At 30.8% G+C, this 11,276-nt stretch overlaps 1 pseudogene; it reads right to left on the minus strand.

Annotated features, from left to right (window-relative positions):
* Positions 1-8,420: 8,420 nt before the first annotated feature.
* Positions 8,421-10,461, minus strand: LOC146901771 (uncharacterized; annotated as a pseudogene).
* Between the last annotated feature and the right edge of the window lie 815 nt (positions 10,462-11,276).

Genomic DNA, 11,276 nt, shown 5'->3' on the forward strand with positions numbered 1-11,276 from the left:
GTACAATTGAAGACATTTCATATATCGAGACACGAGTTTGAATCCGTAATATCCTTATTCTCCGACTTAGTGTATGAGTTTTGCCGTTAAGACTCTTTGGAATTTTATTTTTGGTGAATTTTTTTTTTGAACAGGCAAAAATGAAACTTATATTAACACAAAAGTCGCTTCTTCCGCACAAGTCGTGCTAATAGAAGACGACCATATTTACAGCAAATGTTCACTCACATAGAACCTGAATAAAACAAAGGGGAAACTATCCTATGCCCAAACAAAGAAGCGGACACGATAGCCAATTATGAGCCCCTAGAACAAATACCACATTGGCTGCCTTCATCCACCAATAAATTGATTTTAGATTAATCGATGAGTTATATCGTTTTGACATATAACACAACAATATGGATGGATAATGACTTAATGCAGTTTAAATATATGATTAATGGCAATGGGTAAATAATATAACTATGGATCACAACACATCAGTCCTTTACTGAACATAACAAACCATAATTTTAAGATGAATAATTGAACACAAATTGTGATTAATGGATATTATGAGTTTTAAAAATTGAGAATTATGTATATTTGAGCATAATTTGAATGATTAACGAATAACATGTATATTGAATACTTAACAATTGTGGTTAGTTACGTTCAAGGTGTTTTTTGTTTTTGTTTTTGAAGGAACGTTCAAATTGTTGTTACATTATGTGAACAATTTAAATTTTTGTCAAATTTTGTTTTAAAATTTTAATTTAATTGTAATAATTTATGACAGTTTGTAGACATAAGTAATCCGAGAGTTTTTAGATAGAAATAATCAACTATTTAAGAGTCTTGTAAATAAGTGTATTAAGAACACATTTTGTCAACAAAAAAAAAAAGTGTATTAAGAACACATGTTAAGTAAGCCGATATAAAAATATTATAATGAAAAAATATTTTTTATAATTCTAAGAAATTGAATTTACTTATTCTATTTTTTTTTTATTTCTTAACAGCCGCCCTTAAATTATTTGATAAATGATTTGTGAAATCATTAGATGATTGTGCAACTTTGATTTATGAAGGTAATTTATATTTAGAAGAGATGATTCAAACCACTTACTTCTTAGCTAGAGGTCCTAAGTTCGAATTCAGTCGTGAGAATATAAAAATATGAAAATTGTTGGTAAAGAGATTTGTCGTTCATAATAATTCTTGACTCGAAAGATTAGTCTTTTTTGTTGCACGCGAATGGTACCTAATAAAAAAAAACTATTAAGAGAATTAAAACAATATTTAGATATATAAAGATAGTTGCATTAGAGAGATTGTAAGATGAGAAGTGTTGATTTAAAATTTTAAAATTTATATTGGTTTCTCCTTAAAGTGATTTTTTGTTACTTAATTATATTCATCTATAATATTGTTGTACTTAGAATAAAGTTTATATGACTCGAGATATCGCTGGTTGGGCATTTTAACAACTGTTTCTTCAGATATTGGATGTCACGCGCAGCAATTTTCTGGCGCATACTCTTTCAAAAAGAACTTCGTGCTTGCTTTCAGGTTTTTTGGTTGCCATGTCTTAAGGTCATTTGGAAAGAACACAATTCAAGAGTTTTCAACAACACAATGGCGACTCTTAATCAACTTCTTGATAGTATTAAACTTCATTCTTGGTGGTGGTTGAATGCGAATAAACTGGGTTTTTCTTTTGATTTTCATATTTGGTGGTCTTCGCCGTCCCTCTGCACGGGGTATTCCTCTTTGTAGACGAGGCTCATGTTTCTATTTGTTTATATTTTGTTTGTTGATTTGACTCTGTGTATTGTTCCTCATTAGGCACATCTTATGCTTAAATGAGACAATTTTTTGTTTTATATATTGCATTTGGTTTCTTGAAAAAAAAGTTTATATGACTTGAGAAAATATAAGCTGAATCTTTTCCAACTAGACCAACTTTTATTTCAGTACGAAAGATCAAGGCAAAGTCCGAAGAGAAAAGAAAGTTAAGAAATTAAATGAACGTTCTTAAGCATGTAATAAAATATCATCAAACAAAAGACTCTAAAGTTCACTCGGCGGAGTCTCTAAAATATGAAAATCTAGAAAATCAATCGAAATGCTAAAGTTAACAAGCCAATCTGCAATGCCTTCACGCTAAGTATGAATAATTTTGGTTGTCCAACTCAAACTTAAAAACTTTCGAATACGCCTAAACAGGAGCCGTTACACTAAATTTACAATTTTCAATAATCATGTCGATCAAGATCTTTGAATCACTCTCCACTAGACCAACTTACATTAACTCAGATATTTCTTTCTTATATACTATTTTGCTTTTCAAAGAGAATGCATTTATACTTTGAAATACTAATATAATAGTAATATTTTAGTCTTATAACCTTAAAGCACAGAGTATTCATACATTTCAAAAATACTTTTTTTGAAGAAGACATTTAAAAAATATTGAAACACATGCTGATCAGGTCAAAACATTCACCAACCAATCAACTAATTAGCCTAAAAAATTCGTAGATAATCTCTATAGCAAAATGACACAAAGTCAGTATCAAGTAGCCATCAACATTTTCTCAAAAACAAAACAAAATAAAGTTCCATCCACCACGTAAACCCTACATTACATAGTCCATGGATATAGTAATTAACGATAGGTACAGACACCAGCAAAGTTGTATTTATACTCCCTCCGTCCTTTAATGTAACCACCCATTTGATTTTATTTTTGTCCCTAAGTGTAACCCCCTTTTCAAATTACTAGATGCATTTATTACTTTTTTCCTAAACATACCCCTAATTAATACTACTAATTTGTCTTGAAATATGAATAGTCAAATTTAATACACATACAAACAAAGGACAATTTGGTAATATTAATACACAAAACAGACACATTAATTACACTGACAACTTTTCTTAAGAAATGTGAAAAATGCAAAGGGGGGTTACATTAAGGGACGGAGGGAGTATAATACAAGTAAACAAAGAATAATTGAATTGAATAAAAATTGAAAAGGAAAGGAACATATTCTTGGAGAAGCTAACAGAGAAATAACTTGAGTGAGGTCAATTTGTGTGGGAGTGAGTGAGTGGGACTTGAATTAGAATTAGAAAAGGTCTTGTTGGGACTTGGGACCACTTCATAATCAGATTCTTCTTCTTTAGCAACGCAAAAATGTTAAAAGTTTAAGACAAAAAAACCAATCTAATCTAACTATGGATATTGTGCACGCTGTACATAGCCTGCAAGAACACATTGATACGTGTCCTATTTAAGAGTGTCGTGCCGACCATGCATCACTTTACTTCTTTTCTAAAATTCATATATTCTATAAGTGTAATTTTTTTTTTTTTACACTCTCAATAAATCAAAACCGTGTATCCTTGCAAACATTTGATTTCTTTTTGATAATAGAGAGGGTCAAAGTCCAAAAGAGAAGAAACATACTCCCTCCGATCACTATTATAAGCAAAAATTGACTTTTTAGGTTCATTCAGTAATGATGTATGTGGTTTATATATAGACTACATACATCATTTATTGAATGAATCTAAAAAGTAAACTTTTGCTTATAATAGTGACCGGAGGAAATACAAAACAATCAATTTAAGAGTAGAGACTCCATTACAATCAGTAAGCAAAAGTAAACTCCATTGAGGAGAAACATGCTCATAAATCATAACATATCAAAAGAGACCATTATCACACCTCATATTTGCAAAGACATCCGCACAAAAATTTGTCTTACGAGAAACATGACAAACTATGACTTCTCAATCCATTTGAAGTCATGGAATTGCTAGAACCGGATTCCACCTCATAATACTACCTTACCCAAAAGATAGAATATTTTGATTTTTATCACAATTATCTTTAAAGTCACACATAATTGGTTGTAATTGTAAAACTTTTTATTGTGACAATACATAAAAATCAAGCTCAATCTTGTATATAAATAATCCTAGACATTAAATTTTAATTTTAAGTCAAATATCATTTGATTTTTGTGTAAATTTTTTAGAGGTGACGCGTAAAATATGTTGAGTATGACCGATCAACTCGTTTAACCTATTATTTCATGCAAATCGAGTTGAAGTTTTAGAGCCTACAACTTAAGTTGACCCACCCACTTACCCGCGGTGACTATGCGGGTTAATCCGCTAGTTCAGTTAATAAAATTATCTTTGTTTTGTAATAAGTTATTTTCTTACTTACAACTCAGCTATTTTTTTTTTCTAAGTCCATTAACCCATTTTATATTACAACCCAAATAACTTAGAATTTTACTGCTTGTATAATGATTGTTGAATTACATTGAATTTTTGTGAACTAAATTTGAAGCTTTTTTTCCCGTTTTGATGGGTCATACTAGAAACCCTAACCGTCTTTGTTAGTCTCTTTATTATTCTATTGATTATTATTTCTATTATTTTAATGAAACTCTAGCCGTCTTTGTTAGTCTCTTTATTATCCTTTTGATTATATATATTGACGAGTCTTTCTCAACTACCTAATTCTTTTTTGTATATATTATAATTTTAATCTTACTCTACTTAAGCTATTTTTAGCAAGTGGAAGAAAACCAAAGTACATTCTGAGATGGATGCAACCTAAACCTATGGTTGCACGCTAGAAAGAGAGTCACCAAGGGCTGCCACAACTATATGAGTTGGTTCAATGAAATTGAGGGTGTACTTATCTTGCCAAATGTGATAATATCATCATTTGTACGTATATCTCCATAAATGGTTATAAGAAGGTCCATGGTGGTCACTTTAAAATAAAGTTAAGAGTTGATTCTCATTTGATATTGAATAAACATTTTTTTGAGAAGCTATATCTCCATAAATGGTTATAAGAAGGTCCATGGTGGTCACTTTAAAATAAAGTTAAGAGTTGATTCTCATTTGATATTGAATAAACATTTTTTTGAGAAGCTAAATTACTAAATTGGTACCGGGGAGAATCGAACCTGAGACTTTAAGGAGGAGCACACTCCCAAATCCCAAATCAATATCACCAAACCAACTCAAGTGGGTGATATTGAATAAACATTACAATCCATTTCGTTCATTTTCGAAATTTAAATCATAACAACGACACAATGACATTCCACACTGGTTTGGCTTTGGCAACAATTTATATGATTTTTTAAATTTCTTTTTATGGATCGGTTGGATTATTTTAATTAAATTGAAGATGGATTAATTAATTTTTTCTCATGTATTGCTGGATTATTTTAACTAAATCTATTTTAACTCAAATTTTATCTAATCCTAACATTTCCACCCATATCTAATCATAGTAATTAAGATTTGTAACACTATAACTCTACAAAATATCTCCAAAAACTAGAATCAATTTTGAAATTATTCTCTAAGCTTAGGTGCTAAGGTTACAGTTTAACACTCTTCAAAGCTCCTTAATTGTCAGTGTGTTTCGCTTGAATTGAACCGCAATCCTCTTCACAAACTCAAAATTCTTTAACCAAATGACTCACGAGTTAGAACTTTATGAATTGTTTATTCATTATACACCACTCACCAAAACTAGTACTCCTTTCGTAAATGAGTGTCGCTTTAGCAAAAAAAATTTGTTTCAAAATGAATGTCACTTTCAGTTTCTAATGCAATAATAACTTTTTCTTTTCAATTGTACCCTCCAATTAATACTCTGCACACTACTTCCAAAGTATTACTTTTAAAACTAACCAATAGTTAATAAGGATAATTTGGTAAAATAACCATTCTCTTTCTTTTAAACATTGTATTTTTTAATATGTGTGTAAACACCTAAAACGACACTCATTTTGAAACGGAGGGAGTATTATTTAAGATAGGAGAGAACCCGCTTGGTGTTCTCCTCCCTATGCTATATGCGTGGTCCATGAAAATGTGAAAATAATGCCACGCTGAAGTTGGCCATTTCAACTTCAAGCTGAAAATGAAATCCACTACAATTTCTTTGTTAATGTGCTATTATATGTGCGTGTGTTTTTTCCGTTTTAGAGTCTAGTTTAGTGATTATGCATGCACCTTCTCTTTCTAGGATGATTATGTATGAACGTGTTACATGAAGAATAGTAGTATTCAATCAAGGGATGGAAATTTTCATGCAATGCAATGTTTGGTATTAATCATTGGAAGTGGAAGTGTGGACTATAGTGGTAGTTGTCAAACAAGGAATGCATGTTGCGGCCTACTATGTCTCTTTCTTGTATAGTTAATCTCCTTTTCTTTTTATCGTCCATCCTTGTTAGTTGTTATTCAACAAGTAATCATAGCAAAACAAAACATTCAGCATGTTATAATATGATTACAAACATGAATAGAACCCACTTGAGTAAAATAGAACCCCTTGAGTTGGTCTGATGGCGTTGAATCGTCGTGACAATGTAAAATAGAACTCACTTGAATTGGTCTGATGACGTTGACTTGTGACCTTAGAGTGTGTTTATCTTAAGATCTCATGTTCGATTCTCCTCGATGTCAATTTTGATAGGTCAGTTTAACTTCTTAAAAAAAATTGTAAAATTGTTTTAGAGCAATCACATCTCACCAACATAAAAAAAAATTGAAGAGTTGTCAATGCAAAGTACATATCCATTCGTCTCGCAATAATATTACACTCATATAATGTTCAAATGTTACCTATTACTTATGTAACTTCGATTTAAGTTCTAAATTCTATAATTGATAAGCAATTCACAAATTCCATATTGTAATTCCTTAATGGTGGATAGTTCTCTCCAGCTTTACATGCATGGAGCTAGGTGTGTATGGCCTAATCTACTTTTTTGAAATCATTTTGAAACAAAACCAATAATTAAATAGACAAGAATCGAATTTAGGATCTCAATATCATAATCGTGACAGGTGAGTGAGAGAACACATGGCCGGCTATGGTCACACTATCATTGGAGAAACTTGATATTCCCTCCGTCTAACATATACGACTCGTTTATCTAATTTAATTTACATGTATTGAAAAATGTGGTTAATTAGATTGATACTGTAATTAATTCATCAATACAAATACACTTTTTTTTATTGAAGGAATCAATACAAATACACTTATATTTTATATTCTTTTAATTTTATAATCACAACAACCATGATATTTTTCTCTTTGATACCAACTGTTACACAATAACATCTTAAAATATGGTCACAAAGACAAATTGTTCGGGAAATCCTAGTGTAGTTTTCAGATGAAATAATTTTTGGTTAGACTATGCTTATCTGACAGGGCCAAAACTTTAAATTTCTGAGAACCAAAGTTAACAAAAAAAATTAAAATATAGCCACCAAAGAGTCTGCGTGGAATAATAAAATAGAAAATAATACGCTGATCAATCTCCATTTCTCTTCATGTGTACACACAGGAAAACAAATGTTTAATGTCACATGAATTGTATTTAGTTTACATGCTTTTTCCCCAATAGGCACACTTTTTATGAGAATTCAATGTTTTTTTAATTAAACTCCTCAGTTCACAGGCCTGACAGATTCATGCTCTGATCATGCTCATGCATGTCTGATGACTTTGGTAGTATTTCTTTTTATAAAGGTCTGTAGCTTGATTTGTTTTTGGATGTGAGATCAGTTTTGTTGCAAGAAAGAGGCAGCTTTTCACAACAAAAATTTGATTCTTATACTGTACATCTTTTTTAGCATTAGACCATCTACAATGGTTAAACATCATTTTTTGTTTAAACATCCACTTTTTCACTTCCCAACACTCCACATCATTTTCTCTCTCTTCCACCTAAACATTAAACAAACATTCACAAATAACCCTCTCCAATGGTTAAACAACATTAAACAATCTACCCCACCAACACTCTACCCCACCACTTTTTTAATTCATATTCTTATTTAATTTTATATTTTTATATTTTTAATTACATAAAAATAAAAATATCAATTATAATTAAATTAAAATAATATACAATTAAAGATTATAATTAAACAAAATTTATTTAAATATTTAATTATTTTCTTAATTTGAAATGCAATACAAGAAACTAAGCACGCGGCACACAAATAACTTAAAATGCTAAACAATAAACTAAGCACACAACACACAAATAACGTAATTAGTACGATACAAATTATCTTCAATTCCTAAACATTCCAAACTTTGCCCATATGTGCTTTACTAGATCTGCTTGCAATACACTAATTTTGCTAATTGAAAGATAATAATAAGACTAATATAGTGAAAAACTTGTTTTTTTTTTCTGTGTCCAAATCAAATGAACCTAGTCTCTATTTATAGAGAAAAAAAAATCATGAATTTTGGTATTTTTATTTTTTTTTTGAATTAATTTTGGACGAAATAATTGAGGTGAAAGTATTGAAATGATAAGAATCCGGACAGCCAATAAAACAGAGACACGTGTCCCTATCTATCCAGAAAATCTGTTTCTCTCTCTTCCTCCTGCAGCCGCACGCGCTTCTGTTCCCGCGTGTGCTGCACGCGCCATTTTCGGCGAATCCGGCAGCGCCACGTGGCATTCCGCTGTCAGATTAAACTTGTTTATTCCTTTCATCAGGTTTTGGTCCACGCAAGCAACCTAAACAGCCATTGGAGTGCTTTTGTTTGTTTAATTTGGCTTTCAACAAAGAATAAACAACCATTGCACTTGATCTTAGATAAACACATTTAGCAATTTGAAAACTTTAAAAAGGGGACTGCTATGGTGAAGTTGGTATTATGACTTTTTTGGTAAAATCATCTATGTGGCCCAATAAGAGAGTGCCACGTGTATAACCTTTTAAGTCGGTTAATAGCTTAACTGATATCATAAGATTATTAATTTTATTAATTTTCTTTATTTTAATTAATTTTCTTATTTTCTTTTCCTAGGATTGTGTTTCTGGCTTTGATACCAGATTTTGGGCAGAATCGCCAGCGGAATTTTCTCGAGCTTCTTTTAGAAGTTGTTTAATTTTATTTATACCTTGGAAAGGTTGTAAAAGAATTTTTGCTCTTTTCTTTTGAATCTCGGTGAGATTTTCTTGTATTTCTTCTTCCAAATCTTCAATTAAATCTATATGAGATTTCATTAAAGTTTGAGCTCTATGCATAATTTGTTTGAATGTTATTAGATCATAATACCATTCTATATCACTTACTAAGTGTTGTAACCTAATTTTGAAAAGTATTAATTCTGATTTAATGGTTAAACCAGGCATTATATAAATTTTATAGTTTTTGGTTTATATTATTAACCTGTATTGATAAGGTTTTTATAGAATCATGTAGCTTTTTAAGCTCACTTTCTTCTTTAATTTCGAAATCCTTTCTAGGAGGTTCGAATGAAATATTATTTGAGGATGAGGCATCATCTTCAAATATAGTTCGAGAGCTTAATGATTTGCTAAAATCTTTTCGTTCTCTGTTTGGTGATGTTATTCGAAGGCTTTGGCTTCTAAATAATGGTTTTTCTGTTTCTTCAAACAGATTCTTTTCGGCTTCTATTAAAGAAAAGCTATTTCTTGCGAAATTTTTAAATATTGGTGTTTCTAAAGTAATTAATGGTGTAAACAACTCATCAATGTGAATTGTATCTTTTCCTAAGAATTCTATATGCTATGGTGTGAATTACTCAAAGCATAATTAATTCTATAATAGATTGTAAAGGGATGATTACCTTCTTTCATGAGTTTTGAGTTTTTCAGTTTATAATGAAAAACTATAGATTTATTCAGATCTATATCTTTTAGGGATAATCCTATTTGTAAATTTATGTCAAATTTTATTTTTCCGTATTTTAAATTACATTTTCCTTTCGCAATTATTGCCTGTTTTTTATCTAGAATCCTAGAGTCTTCTAGGGCTATTTCTAAAGGTGAATCAATACCTTTCTTGAAGGTACTTTTGATTAAAATTTGAATGGTTGATATGTGAATATAACCAATCTTTCTTTTTTCGTTTTCAGAAAATTTTTCAAGTCTTTTATCGATTTGTTTTTTATCTATAGTTGATATAACTATATTTCCATTAGTTGTTTCAATTGGAATTGCTTCCTCTCCTACCATTATTCTAAATTTTAGAATATTTTTTCTTGAAAGAAATTCTTTGAGTTTACTAAATTTTCTTTGAAAATTTTCTTCAGCAGTTAAAGATAAATCTGCTTCTTCTATTTTATTATCTATTATGCTATCAGCATAATAACTAGATGTTCCTTCAAAATATGAAACTTCAGACATGTTTTATAATAATACGTAATAAATTCATACCTGATTTTTTCTTCAGAAATATGGTTTAGTTTTCTTCAGCAATTTGATTTCTTCAGCAGTTTTTTCTGCTTGTGTTGAGTTTATCCCAACTCAGGGCGAATTCCTCCAGAGTATTACCTCAAGAATTCTCAGCTATAGTGTTTTACCACTATAGGACCACTAGTTTTAAAGAAAAACTAAGAAGCAAAGCTTATATCAAACTGATATTACTTGATTATCTCAAAACATGGTGGTTACAAATGAGCTTCAAGGCTCTTATTTATAGGAGTAGAGACTTACAAGTTGGCACTCATAGTTGGCACAACGTCTCTTTCCTTTACAGCACACTAAAACGAAATGACAAGATAGAAAGAAAAAGAAACGTAGAAAAATATGTTACATTATTGCCTTAGAGATAAGGCTTATCTCTAACTGGGTCCCATGCCCACTAACTTTTGGCTTATCTCTAACTGGGTCCCATGCCCACTAACTTTTTACATTTTCTTCGTTGTTTAGTGATGCGTCACTGTTGTACAACGATTCTTTGTCGGCCACGTTTTTCATGTCCTTTGCACACCACTTGCATTGGTGTCCTTTGTATTTTTGAAAGTGTCGGCAGCACTCCTGTTGAATTGGGTTGGGTAATCGGCCCAAGTCTGCTTCAAGCCCAGTAAAGTTTTCTTCAAACTTTAGGATTTGCTAAAGATGCTCTTCTCTTGCTTGTTTTCTTGAATCACTATAGATCAAAAAACTTTCCTTTGCAGTAATTACCCGGAAGTTTGGTAATTTTACTCCAAATCTGATGAGAGTATCATAGAATTTTTCCATTTGATACAGAAAACATTCTGGTTTAGGATCAACATCTCTTCCATCATTTGTTGGATATGAATGATTTGAAATGCCAATCTTGATTAAGTGTCTGGCTTTAATAACTTCGTCGTCTTCGAACCATGGATAAGTTGAAGTAAAAGATAAAAAGAACTCTTTATCTTTTGCGAAGCTATTGTTGAATTTATAAGCGATTTCGCCTATATCTTTTG

Source organism: Medicago sativa, chromosome 8 (assembly GCF_051527215.1).
Source record: "Medicago sativa cultivar Bolivia chromosome 8, Bolivia_mono, whole genome shotgun sequence".
NCBI classification, from domain to species: domain Eukaryota; kingdom Viridiplantae; phylum Streptophyta; class Magnoliopsida; order Fabales; family Fabaceae; genus Medicago; species Medicago sativa.